Here is a 13,879-nt window from a genome sequence, read left to right on the forward strand (position 1 = left end):
TAGTGTTTTTAACTTTGTTTTTGAGTGTTTAAGTCAGTTTCCAAGTGTTTAGCAATCCCTCCTAATCCCCGGTCTAGAACGATCCCTACTTACATCTTTACTACAATTTGACAACAAGAGGGTTTAATTTGTGTGCTTAATATATTTCGCATCAAATTTTTGGCGCCGTTGCCGGGGATTAGCAAATTTGCTAATCCCTTGGATTGTTTTTGTTTCTTTTATTTCACTTTGTTTCTGACTTTGTTTAAGTTTCTGACCTAATTTTGTTTCTTGTTTATTAGGTACTAATGTATGACTAGAAGCTCTCAAACGATTCGTGCAAACATCTTGGAGTTTGACGACGATTTTGAGAGGAAGTTGAGAGAAGAGCTAGAACCCAGCAAGCACACTATCCACCCAACTCCGAATCTGACCTTGAAGAAAACGTACAAGAAGAGGAGGAGGAAGCCACGGCAGGGATATTTGAAGAAGTCCAAGGCATGGCCATGGACAATCGTACACTCAAGGAGCTTTCCGCCTCGGGTTTGGATAATGCCGCACCCTTGTGCATTCAATACCCCATGGCTGCCCAAGGTAAGACGGATGAGTTTGAATTAAAGTCAAGTTTGCTTCATCATATTCCTAAATACCATGGCTTGTCCATGGAAGATCCTAACAAACATTTGAAAGAATTTGAAGTAGTTTGCTCTAGTATGACTCCCGTCAATGTTGACGGAAATATCTTGAAGATGAAGGCTTTTCCATTCTCTTTGATGGATAAAGCCAAGGATTGGTTATATGAGTTAGCTCCCGGCACTGTCACATCATGGGAGAGTATGAAGAGAGCGTTCTTGGAGAAGTTCTTTCCAACTTCTCGCATCATCCTCCTCCGCAAAAAGATAAGCGGAATTCAGCAAGAAGAAGGTGAGTCTTTTCCTACATATTATGAACGATTTAAATCACTTGTTGCTTCTTGTCCACAGCATCAGATGAAGGAGGAGTTGCTTTTGCAATACTTCTACGAGGGTCTCCTACCTCTAGAACGTCAAATGCTTGATGCTTCGGCGGGCGGAGCATTAGTGGATAAAACACCCATGGCTGCCAAGGTCTTGATTGCTAATAGAGCGTTGAACGCTCAACAGTACGAGGGTGTAGGCCAAAGAGGACCCCCACGGCACCAAGTACATGAGGTAAGTTCGACTCCTGATCTTCATTCACAATTGGCTAATCTTACTTCTCTTGTGTCTCAGATGGCCGAGGGCATGAAGATGCAAGGACCAATTGTATGTGGCGTATGTTCCATCCAAGGACATGTCTCTGAAAAATGTCCACAGTTGATTGAAAATGGTGGATGGGAAAGCGCTCATGCAATTGGGTTTCAAGGGCAAAACCAACCAAGGAACGATCCATATTCAAACACATATAATCCCGGTTGGAGAGATCACCCAAATTTCAAGTGGAGGGAGCCTCAGCAACCTCAGAACCAAGGAGGCTTTAGGCAACAACCCCCGGGATTCTTTCCCAAAACCTACGGCCCACCCCAAAATCAAGCCCAATCCGGCCCAAGTGCCTCAGGTATGTCTCTTGACAATGATGCACTTCTTAAGATACTAACTAAGTTGTCTAATGGGCAGGAAGATCAAGCAAAGGCTATGCAAAACCAAGATAAAAGGGTGGATCAACTTGAGAAACAAATTGGGCAGATTGCCGAGTTTGTAGGTAAGTTTCGAGATCCCGGACAACTCCCTAGTTCCACCATTCCAAATCCGAAGGGAGGTTTCGAAAGTGCCAAAGCTATCACCTTAAGAAGTGGTAAGGAAGTTGGGGCAGGTCCTACACCAAAAACAGGTCATAATGAGGATGAACTTTTGGAAATGGAAGAGGAGGCATCAAAGCAGCCCACGGCAAAGGTGGTTCCACCTTTGCCGCAAGTCCCTAATGTCCCAAATTTGCCCAATTCGTCCCACAAAGGTAAGAATGTGTCCAATTCAGTTCATACTAATGTTTTCCCTTCAAATGTGCCTTTTCCTAGTAGGTTCATGCAAACGAAGAAAGAAGAGGCCGAAAAGGATATCCTTGAAACCTTTAGGAAAGTTCAAGTTAACATACCTTTGTTAGATGCAATCAAGCAAGTTCCGAGGTATGCTAAGTTCTTGAAGGAGTTGTGTACCACGAGGAAGAGGATGGCGACCAAGGAAGTGGTCAAGGTAGGTGAGAATGTGTCCGCCATCTTGCAACGCAAATTACCTCCCAAATGTAAAGATCCAGGTAGCTTTACCATTCCTTGTGTTATTGGGAATACTAGATTTGAGTCTGCCATGCTTGACTTAGGTGCTTCTATAAATGTTATGCCATATTCCATTTATGCATCTATGAACTTAGGAGCATTGAAAAATGATGGGGTAATAATACAATTGGCCGATAGATCTAACGCCTATCCAAAGGGAGTTTTGGAAGATGTGCTTGTGCAGGTTAATCATTTAGTTTTCCCAGCGGATTTCTATGTCCTCGAAATGGATGAATCGGACCATGCTCCTTCACTGCCCATTTTACTTGGAAGACCATTCATGAAGACGGCCCGGACGAAGATTGACGTGTATAGTGGAACTTTGTCTATGGAATTCGATGGGGAAGTTGTTAATTTTAATCTTTCTGATTCCATTAAATACCCTAGTGAGGACCATTCATGCTTTTCTATTGATATAATTGACTCTTTGGCGCAGGGATATCTCGACGATTTAAAGGACGATGCGCTTGAAAAAGTCATTACACGAGGCATGGAACTCAAAACAAAGGGGGCTGATTGCATGCATGCTCACGGCATACATGGTTCATCCCATGCCGTGCCCCCTAGTGAGGAATTACTTGAAGTTGTGGCTGCCCTTGAGTCCTTACCTAAGCTTGATGGTAAGTATACTAACCGTGAGTCCATTCCCATTTCGACTAACAAATTGCTTCCATCTATAATTCAGGCACCTATCCTTGAACTCAAGCCTTTGCCAAGCCATCTGAAGTACATTTTCTTGGGAGAAAAGGAAACACTACCTGCCATCATTTCCTCTTCCCTCACGGCACAAGAGGAGGAGAAGTTGCTTCGCGTTTTGAAGGAGCTCAAATCTGCTCTAGGTTGGACATTGGCCGACATCAAAGGTATAAGCCCTACGACTTGTATGCATCACATATTTCTTGAGGAGGGGGCCAAACCAACTAGAGAGGCTCAACGCCGTCTCAACCCTCCGATGATGGAAGTAGTGAAAAAGGAGATCATAAAGCTTCTAGATTGTGGGGTTATCTATCCAATATCGGATAGTAGGTGGGTTTCGCCGGTTCAATGCGTACCGAAGAAATCAGGAGTGACGGTGGTAGCTAATGCTGAGAATGAGCTTGTCCCTCAACGTATTCAAACCGGTTGGAGGGTGTGCATTGACTATAGGAAGCTAAACACCACCACGAGGAAGGACCACTTCCCATTGCCGTTCATTGACCAAATGCTTGAGAGGTTAGCGGGTTATGCTTTTTATTGTTTTCTTGATGGTTATTCTGGTTATAATCAAATTGTCATTTCACCCGAGGACCAAGAAAAAACCACTTTTACATGCCCGTTTGGTACCTTTGCATATCGTCGCATGCCTTTTGGTTTATGTAATGCACCTGCTACATTTCAAAGATGTATGATGAGCATATTTTCTGATCATGTAGAAAAGATAATTGAAGTGTTTATGGATGATTTTAGCGTATTTGGTGATTCGTTTGATAGTTGCTTGCATAATCTAAGTGTGATCCTAAAACGTTGTGTTGAAACTAACCTTGTACTTAATTGGGAAAAGTGTCATTTTATGGTTAAACAAGGTATCGTTTTAGGTCATATAATCTCTGAAAAGGGTATTGAGGTTGATAAGGCGAAAATAGATCTTGTACGTCACTTACGCTCTCCGACTTCGGTTAGAGAGGTTCATTCGTTTCTTGGCCATGCAGGATTTTATCGTAGGTTTATCAAAGATTTCTCGAAGATAGCACAACCTCTTTGCCGACTCCTACAAAAAGAAGTGGCGTTTGAATTCACCAAGGAGTGCACGGCATCATTCAACCAACTCAAGGAGTTGTTGACCACGGCACCCATCATTGTTCCACCGGATTGGAGTCTACCTTTCGAGCTCATGTGTGATGCGTCCGACTATGCTTTAGGAGCTATTTTAGGACAAAGAAAGGACAAGAGGCCGCATGTCATTTACTACGCCTCACGGACGTTGAACGATGCACAATTGAACTACTCCACTACGGAAAAAGAACTTCTTGCCGTTGTCTTTGCTTTAGATAAATTTCGATCATATTTAATTGGAACTAAAGTAATTGTTTTCACTGATCATGCAGCTCTGAAGTACTTGCTCACCAAAAAGGAGGCCAAACCACGGCTAATTCGATGGATATTGTTACTTCAAGAGTTCGACATAGAGATTCGGGACAAGAAGGGAAGTGAGAACGTGGTGGCGGACCACCTAAGCCGAATGGTGCATAATGAGGAGTTGGTGCCAATTTTGGAGACATTCCCCGATGAACAATTGCTGTCCATTAAGGTTAGTGCACCTTGGTATGCCGATATTGTTAATTTTTTGGTGTCAAAACGTATTCCAAGTGAGTTCACTAGGCACCAACGTGATAAACTTAGGCATGATGCACGGTTTTATGTGTGGGATGATCCGTACTTATGGAAATTTTGCCCCGATCAGATTATACGTCGTTGTGTGCACGATTCTGAATGTCATTCAATTTTGAGTTTTTGTCACACATATGCATGTGGAGGGCACTTTGGTACACAACGCACAGCCCTTAAGGTGTTACAATGTGGATTTTATTGGCCTAGTATTTTTAAAGATGCTAAAACTTTTTGCTTAACATGTGATAAATGCCAACGAATGGGTGGTATTAGTGCTAGGGACCAAATGCCGCAGGTTTCTATCCTAAATGTTGAAATTTTTGATGTTTGGGGTATTGATTTTATGGGTCCTTTTCCTTCTTCGTATGGTTTTACATATATTTTGCTTGCGGTTGATTATGTGTCGAAGTGGGTGGAAGCAAAGGCCACCCGAACTAATGATTCTAAAGTGGTTGCAGATTTTATTAGAACTAACATTTTTGCAAGGTTCGGAATGCCACGAGTGATCATTAGTGACGGAGGGTCACACTTTTGCAATCGGACTATTGAAGCGTTATTGAGGAAATACAGTGTCACCCATAAGGTTTCTACACCTTACCATCCTCAAACTAATGGGCAAGCCGAGGTTTCTAACCGTGAGATCAAGCAAATCCTAGAGAAGACCGTTGGGCCAACAAGGAAGGATTGGAGCTTACGGTTAGATGATACACTTTGGGCGTATCGTACGGCGTACAAAACCCCCATTGGGATGTCCCCCTTCCGACTTGTCTATGGCAAGGCGTGCCATCTTCCTGTTGAATTGGAGCACAAAGCACTTTGGGCCATTAAGAAGTTTAACATGAACCTCGAGGAAGCAGGAAGTCAAAGGAGATTGCAATTGAATGAGCTTGATGAGATACGGCTTGAGGCGTACGATAATGCAAGCATTTACAAGCAAAAGACCAAAGCTTTCCATGACAACATGATCCGTGGGAAATCATTCTCAATTGGGCAGAAAGTGCTATTGTTCAATTCCCGTTTACGTTTGTTTCCCGGTAAGTTACGTTCTAAGTGGATTGGACCGTTTGTTATTACTAACATATCTTCTTATGGTGCCATCCAGATTCAAAGTCTCAAAACAGGTCATGAATTCCAAGTGAACGGACACCGTTTGAAGCCATATTATGAGAACTTTGTTGAACAAACTGTGGAGGATATTTCTTTGGGTGCCGTGGGCACAAATGGAGAATAAAAGGGCTTTTCGTCCGGCTGTACGACGTAAAAGAAAGCGCTACTTGGGAGGCAACCCATGCAATTCAACAAAGGAAGACCAAGGAATTACTTCAATTCCAGATTTGCGTTCCTAAACCCTTCTCTTTGTTGTTTATTTTGAATCTGCCTATTTAGTTGTTTTACTTGCTGTTTTATGTTTCTTTTTGTTTAGTGTGGTTTTATGCTTGAAACATTGAGGACAATGTTTGATTTAAGTGTGGGGGGGGTAACTAAGTGTTTTAGATACAAATTCGTGTGATTTTATCACCCTAAACTTGAAGACTTGTTCCTTGCTGTTTTTAAGTGTTTTTGAGCAGTTTTGATGTGTTTTAGTGTGTTTTGAAGTAAAAATCCGAAAATTACATAAAAATTTGAAAAATTTGTTTTAAAAACCCAAAAAGAGTTGTTTTTGTGTTTGTTTGTGTCTTAGGGTACCTTCCAACACAATGATGAGGATTTGGTTTTTAAGTGCATGACTGTTAAAGAAAGTGACTAACATGGATGAAAGTTTGATTTACTCTTTGTTATGTTTAGTTGTGGTTATAACTTATGAATTCACATGCAATCATAAAAGAAAAAATCAGTTTTTGTAACATGCTTGAAGGAAGGAACTCAAACTAACGCTACAACCTTGTGAGACTTGAGCCTAAACGCTTATTTGGAGAGTTAAAATCTGTGCATTCTTTGTTTTCTAAGTCGTTGCATGATCTCATTATTCCTTGCTTGGTTGCTACTTAGAAGGCGTTTCATCATTTAGTTCCAAATGCTAGAACTCATGCCCATTTCATTCAAAGCATGTTATTGATTTGCATAACACATATTCAAGATGAAGTTGTGTAGTGACCACCACCTTAGCCAAAAAGCCGTGTGCCCTATGTCATTGTGATTTGTAGGTTTTAACCCCATTGAGCCTTGTTAGCCTTCGTTATTTGTTAACCCATGTTTTCCTCACCTAGCCTAGTTTAGGACCATCCAAACCCTTGTTCTTAAAGCATAGTAAAGCATGATTCAAATTGAATTCCTTTTGATTTATGTTGGCAGAAAACTAGTGTGGGGGAAGTATTTCTTTTGTGATTTTGTGTGCCATAGGCACGTGTGGAAAGAAAAGAAAAAAAAAAAGAGAAAAGAAAAAAAATTCGTGGAAAAAGAAAAATTGAAGAAAAAAAATATGAAAAGTGAGAAAAAGAGTTCCAAAGTATTGTTTGTTGAAGTAAGGGTCCAAAACAATGAATTCGGCCCTAAGGAGTTGTTTAAATCTTCCCCTTGTGTTTTAAAGTTAATTTCTGCACTCTAAGTGAATTCTAAGTCTCAATTTCATTGCTTTGCTTACTATTGCTTGAAGAACGTTTGTTTTCCTTATCCTTTCCTTGTTAACCAACACCCCAAGCCCCATTACAACCCTTAACTTCTATCTTGAATGTTATGTGTTTCAATTTGTGGAGTTTGAATTTGGTATGAGCATATGGTGTCACTGGTTCTCGCATCTAAGTAGTAGCATTCCATTCATGAGATCATATCTAAACATGCTTCTTAACTCTAGAAATTGCGTTCTTTGTGATACATATATGTGAGCATTCGTTTCATTTCTACATCAATCTTCTCACATATGACTAGTGTAGGGTGTGGAGTTAGAAAATCTGAGTGAAAATAGAGTGTATATCTTGTAAGGAATTGAGGGAATTCTCTAAGGCATGTTACTACATTCAAAGCATTGTTTTGATTGATTACTTGTGAATTAGTAAGTGGTGGCTTTAATTAAGTATGTGCTTGTGTAAAGATGACTCAAATTTGTGGGGATAACAATCTTTAACATGTCATGTGCATTGGAAATCCCTGAGGCAATTGTTGGAAGGTTTAGGTTTTGTTTTGGTTAGTTTGTTTCGTTTTGTTTTCTTTCTTTGTTTGTTTTGCTCGAGGACTAGCAAAAGCTAAGTGTGGGGGAATTTGATAGGAGCATATTTATGCGCCTTAGTTAGCTAGTTCTTATGCACTTTTGTATGTTTTCTTTGTTAAAATAGTCTTTTAAGCTACTTTCTTGTGTTTTCAGGTTTAGCGGACGTATTACATGAAATGATGCAATTGGGAGCTTTTGGAGCAAAAAGTGAGCTTGAATTGAAAAGGACATGCTTGGAACGCAAGGTTGGGATGGAATTGAAGAATTGAAGATTTGAGGTTTCCTACTTGAAGTAGGAAAGCTAAGCCTAAAAGATTCCATTTTGGGTCGATCTTTCCTAAATCGGAATTGGCAACCAAAGTTTCTAAAAGTTGGAAGTTTCTATTCTTGGAGGTTTCCATTTTCGAGAGTTTCTATTCTTGGCGTTGGGCTTTTAGATGACCTAAACCCAAAATTTCCTTGTGGACCTTCAACCCATGCCGAACCCTAGGGCCTAATCATCTAAAATCTGCCATGTTAAACCCTAGCCCATGTTCACTTAAGTGCCGCACAAACCCTAGCCCATTGTGGTCTAATCTGATTTCATTAGGGTTTTAGGTGCTTATATATTTGTGTTTTACCACCCTAGCCGCACATCTTCTCTCCCTCTCCATATTCAGAAATTCGTCAAAACCCTATTCCCCACTTTGCCGCAGCCTTCATCCATTCCAGCCACCATTCTCCACCTCTATACACCATCCTACACCTCCATACACCACCCACACACCTTGCCGCACCCCCATACCATCCTAATTCCCTTCCTACATCAAAAATCACATCCAAAAACCCCCAAAACCATCTCTGCCGCAGCAAGGAGAAGAAGAAAGAGGAGCTTTCTGTGCAGATTTCAAAGTGGACTTCTTTGGCATTTTAGGTGTAATCTTTCTTATGTCTTCGATGTTTCAATTCAATAAACTTTGTGTTGTGAGTATGAGGAACTAAACCCCCTTAGTTGGGGGGTGATTCGAAACCATGTACATGCTTGCAATTTGATTCGATTACATTCAGTTGTTATTTCATGAGTTATGGATTCAATTCGTTCATCTATTTGATTGATAACTTATTTGCGTATGTTGATTGAGAGTGCACGCTTAGTTTTCATGCATGAATATGATGCTAGATTATGAGGGAGTTTCACCTAATAGTTACAATCTTATAATCACAAGTAGAGAAGATCGCTTGAAAACGATCGCGTTGAATGAATTCTTAGCATAAGTTTCATGCAATTCATAGTAACAAATGCTTCGTCAATGCTTATGTTTTTCATAGAACGTAATGATTCTTGCTTGTATCTCTATTATGCAATTCATGTAGGGAACTTGTAGGGAATGTTTTGGGTTGTCGTATGCAATCATCCAACTTAATAACTTGTGGAAAAACTGAGGGTTAATTAGTGCAATTCACGGTTAACTTGGGGCGTTGAGTATTCATAGTTTATAGGAAGAACAACTGAAAATCGTTTTGTTTGCAAGTGTGACATGTGTGGAGAAGAACCTCCTAACTAGCCTTTTATCCATCCTTTTCACCAAAATCGTTTTTACAATCTGTTTAGTTTCAAGTTTCTGTTTGGTGTTAAATTTTCGTCCAAAACAAATCCCCCTTTAATTTGAAGTCTTAGATTAGTTAGAAAGTGTTTTGATTTGTGTTTCTAGGTGTTTTGATTCAAGTTTTCAACCAATTTCGTCCAGATTAGTGTAAGTGCTCAAAACTGCCCAGAAAGTGGTTTTTAGGCAGTTTTGAGCCTTCTAGTTGCTGTTTTGAGTTTTAGGTTTGTTTAAGTGTTTTGACTTTTAGTTTTGCATTCTTTGAGTCTAGTTTAGTGTTTTTAACTTTGTTTTTGAGTGTTTAAGTCAGTTTCCAAGTGTTTAGCAATCCCTCCTAATCCCCGGTCTAGAACGATCCCTACTTACATCTTTACTACAATTTGACAACAAGAGGGTTTAATTTGTGTGCTTAATATATTTCGCATCAATCTCCTTATCAGATTCCTAGCCTTTTGAACTCCAAATTTGTCCATGCACCTTGGCCCATACATGTGCTATCCATTTAGTGCCCAAAACTGCTCTGAAATACTCCAAAATGAACTTTCTTGATACTTTAGCCCTTTGGTCCTACAAACACACGAAAATGACTTGAAATACTAATTTAACTAAGAAATAACCACATAAATGCACAAGAACAAGCTAACTAAGTCGCATAAATATTCCTATCAGCATGTTGTAGGCATGTGCTTGTCACATGTAGGAAACGTGTTTTGAAGTCCTACAATGTGAATGTCCTAACTCAAGGGTAGACGAGACTTGATCTTGAATTAGTTTGCTTCTTCAAGGGTCGTTAAGGCATATTTCTTGGACGAAACATTTCTTCAAGGGCCGTTGAGGCTTGGTCTTGAATGAAATGAAAATTTTCTTCAAAGGCCGTAAATGCTTAATCTTGAATGAAATGAAAATTTTCTTCAAGGTCTGTAAAGGCGTGATCTTGAATAAAAATTATGAAAATGGATAAATTGGCACATACTTATTGTGCATATTGATTTTCCATTATTTTTTTGACAAATTACATTTGGTGTAATTTGAGACTTGGATTTTTTTTCCTTCCTTAGGTAGAAATCTCCTTCAATTTTGGTAATGAAGGTGATTTCCTTCAAAGTGTTTGAAAGCTTTGGTGATTTCCTTCAAGGTTTTGGAAAGATTTAATGCTTGTCCTTAGATAAGTAGGATTTGCATATTTTTTTTTCCCTTTCCTTTCCATTTTTTCAGCCAAGGGAGTGTTTCCCTTTTGGTTTGGGAAACTAGAAGGCTTGTCCTTGCCAAGGAAGAAAATATCGGTAATATCGGAAATATCGGTAGTCCGAAAACACGGAAATATCGATGGAAATATCGGGATAATATCGATATCGATAAAAATTACATGGAAACCACGGAAATTGTAAGAAAAACTTGGAAATTTTTAATGAAACTTTGTAGGATGTTTATTTAGTCAATTATCTATTAGTTTATCACAAAAAATTGGAAGGAAATGCATTGCATGATGGATTTAACTGATTTAAGTTGATTATATAGCGAGCTGGCAAACATTGTGAGTGTAGAAAATATGTAGTAATTAATGAAAGAAGTTTAAACACACCATAATCATTTATATATAATTAATTAGTACAATATTTGGAGGTTTTATTTAGGATATTAAAAAAAAAAAAGGGAAGTGAATAAAATGATGAAGAATAATGTGCCGAATTTGACAATTTAAATTTCTTACACATAAGCATGCGTCTAGGCGTTGAAGTTCCAAATTATAGTATATCAATTAACGATTGAAAATCAATACATTGAATAAGATTAAACTTTAATTTGGATGCCGATTATGTTTTTTCAACTTGATATAAAGTAAAAGTATTGAATTTTGGAAGCTAGGAGTGTGTCAATTGAATTTTGGCTGACGTGCAAGGTATCAATCTCTTCGTCTCTTCGAGGGCTACAACTTTCCTTTTTGTTTCACTCAATTTCGTTGCGTATTGAAAAAGTTATACTCATTTGAATCTTACCCAGTTTCCGGCGACCTCAGTAGATTTCGAGGCAATTTCCGGCCAAACCACATCGAGTCAGACGTCGTGTGAGGTACCATTCTCTTCGTCTCTTCGAGGGCTACAACTTTCCTTTTTGTTTCACTCAATTTCGTTGCGTATTGAAAAAGTTATACTCATTTGAATCTTACCCAGTTTCCGACGACCTCAGCGACCTCAGTGACTTTCGAGGAATTTTCCGGCCAAACCACTACGATTCAGACATCGTGTGAGGTACCATTCTCTTCGTCTCTTCGAGGGCTACAACTTTTCTTTTTGTTTCACTCAATTTCGTTGCGTATTGAAAACGTTATACTCATTTGAATCTTACCCAGTTTCCGACGACCTCAGCGACCTCAGTGATTTTCGAGGCATTTTCCGGCCAAACCACTACGATTCAGACATCGTGTGAGGTACCATTCTCTTCATCTCTTCGAGGGCTACAACTTTCGTTTTTGTCTTGCTTGATTTCGTTGAGTTTTGACAAAGTTATGGCCGTTTAAAGTGGGTGTAAAATTTCGGCCGAAATTTTGATTTTTTCCCCCATTGGGCGAGTCCCACATCGCCCATGCAAGGAAGTGAGCAATGAATTTTTCCTATAAAACTCACACTCCTCTGGTGAGATAACCAAAACTTGTTTGGCCTTTGGGCCATGATCAAGTTAACTATGTGTTGAGTTTTCTCAACATATTTAAGTATTTTTTTAATAAAATATCGCGATATTGTAGATAATTTCGAAAATATCGCGATATTATCGATATTATCGATAATATCGCGATATTTTGACGAAAATAGGTTGGATAGTTAAAAAAATTTCGGAACTTCAAAAAAACGATAATATCGGCGATATTTCGCCGATATTATCGATTTTTTCCTCCTTGGTCCTTGCTTTGGAGGGATTGCCTTTTGTATTTTGGCAAGGAAAGGTACTTTCCTTTGATGTTTTGGAAATTTTGAAGCCCCTTCCTTATTTTTTGTTTCCTTTTCTTTTCTTTGCTGATTTTGTTGCAAAAACAGCATGCTTTTTTCCTTTGTGGCTGAAATCACCTTGCCATTTTTTGCTTGGAATTTCCTCCCTTCTTTTGCTAGAAATGTACTTCCTTCTTTTGATTTTCCTTTTACTATTTGGTATGTATTCTCCCTATAGCAATAGGAAGCAATTGATCCTTATTTATAGGACAAATAGGTGTGTGTTTTGGCACAACGAACCTTCCCGTGCTTATTGACTTTGCTTGTGCAAGAAACTGCTTGCGCAATCGTTGTGGGGTTGCTTAGTGTGATTGCGTAGCATTTTGGTTTTCTTTGCTACTATAGCGTGCTTTGAATGACTGTCTTGTAGCTGCCTTCTTTGTTGTGTTGCTCAAGCTTTGCGGCTGATTTCTTTTAATCATTGTGACTTTGTTTGAGCTTCTTGGCGATCACATCCATTGTGGAGCTATGACTTGGAATAGCACCATGTCGACTACTAGAGAAGCCATCTTTGTTGAGTTTTATTGGGAGTGGCTTGAAGATGTCTTGAGCTGATCCAAAGATATGCTTACTAACGTGGGCCTTTATCATGCCGTATTGATGTGAAATATATAAGCACACAAATTAAACCTTCTTATTGACAATTGTAGTAAAGATCTAAGTAGGGATCATTCTAGACCGGTGATAGGAGCATATTTATGTGACTTAGTTAACATGTTTTCTTGCACTTACTTAGTTAGTTATTGCTTATAAGAGTGTTTTAAATCATTTTCGTATGTTTGTAGGTCCTAATAACAAAGTTGGCAAGAAAAGTGCATTTTGGTGCATTTTGGTGCATTTTGGAGCAATTTTGGGCTGAAATGGATTGCATGCACTTGGAGACATGAGGATGGACGTTTTGGGAAGATTAGAATTCAGCATATGTGTGTGCAAATGGGCAAAGGAAACACACACACACATGGACAGCTTGGCATGGACAGGTTGGAGGGTAGAAAATGTGTTTGTTTTGTGGTTGAAATAATGAGGAACATGTGTGTGAAAATGGGCAAAGGAAACACACACACATGGGCAAAGGAAAGGCATGGCATGGGCAGAAAATACACCACTACATTCACTCATCACCACAACACTCACCCTTGTCCCCTTCATTATTTCTGTTTTCATGCACCATTACATTTAATCATTGCACTCAAGTGGTGCACATCCCTGATGCGATGAAAGTTAAGCACTAAAATTAAATCCTCTTATTGTCAAATTGTAGTATAAATGCAAGTAGGGATCATTCTAAACCGGGGATTATGAGGGCTTGCTAAAACCTCTAAACTTACTCAAAAACATAAAAACAAAGTTAAAAACGTTTGAATAGACTCAAGGGACTCAAAACTGCCTAAAAAAAACACAAACTGGGCAGATTTGACTTTAACACAATTTTGGACGAATTTAGTGTTTTGGTTTGAATCAAAACACTCAAAAACACAAACAAAACTGAAATTTAACACTTTGAAACAAGAAAGTAAAATGGGGATTTTGGTTT

The 13,879-nt window shown here is 39.1% G+C and overlaps 1 long non-coding RNA gene across 1 annotated transcript; it reads right to left on the reverse strand.

The window, feature by feature from the left end:
* Positions 1-10,985: 10,985 nt before the first annotated feature.
* On the reverse strand, positions 10,986-12,256 carry LOC126605437 (uncharacterized). The gene is made up of 2 exons (XR_007616955.1): positions 11,723-12,256; positions 10,986-11,543 (listed from the first exon to the last, which is right to left on the reverse strand). It is a non-coding gene; the product is annotated as an uncharacterized LOC126605437 (long non-coding RNA).
* Between the last annotated feature and the right edge of the window lie 1,623 nt (positions 12,257-13,879).

The sequence above is a fragment of the Malus sylvestris genome, chromosome 2, assembly GCF_916048215.2.
Source record: "Malus sylvestris chromosome 2, drMalSylv7.2, whole genome shotgun sequence".
NCBI classification, from domain to species: domain Eukaryota; kingdom Viridiplantae; phylum Streptophyta; class Magnoliopsida; order Rosales; family Rosaceae; genus Malus; species Malus sylvestris.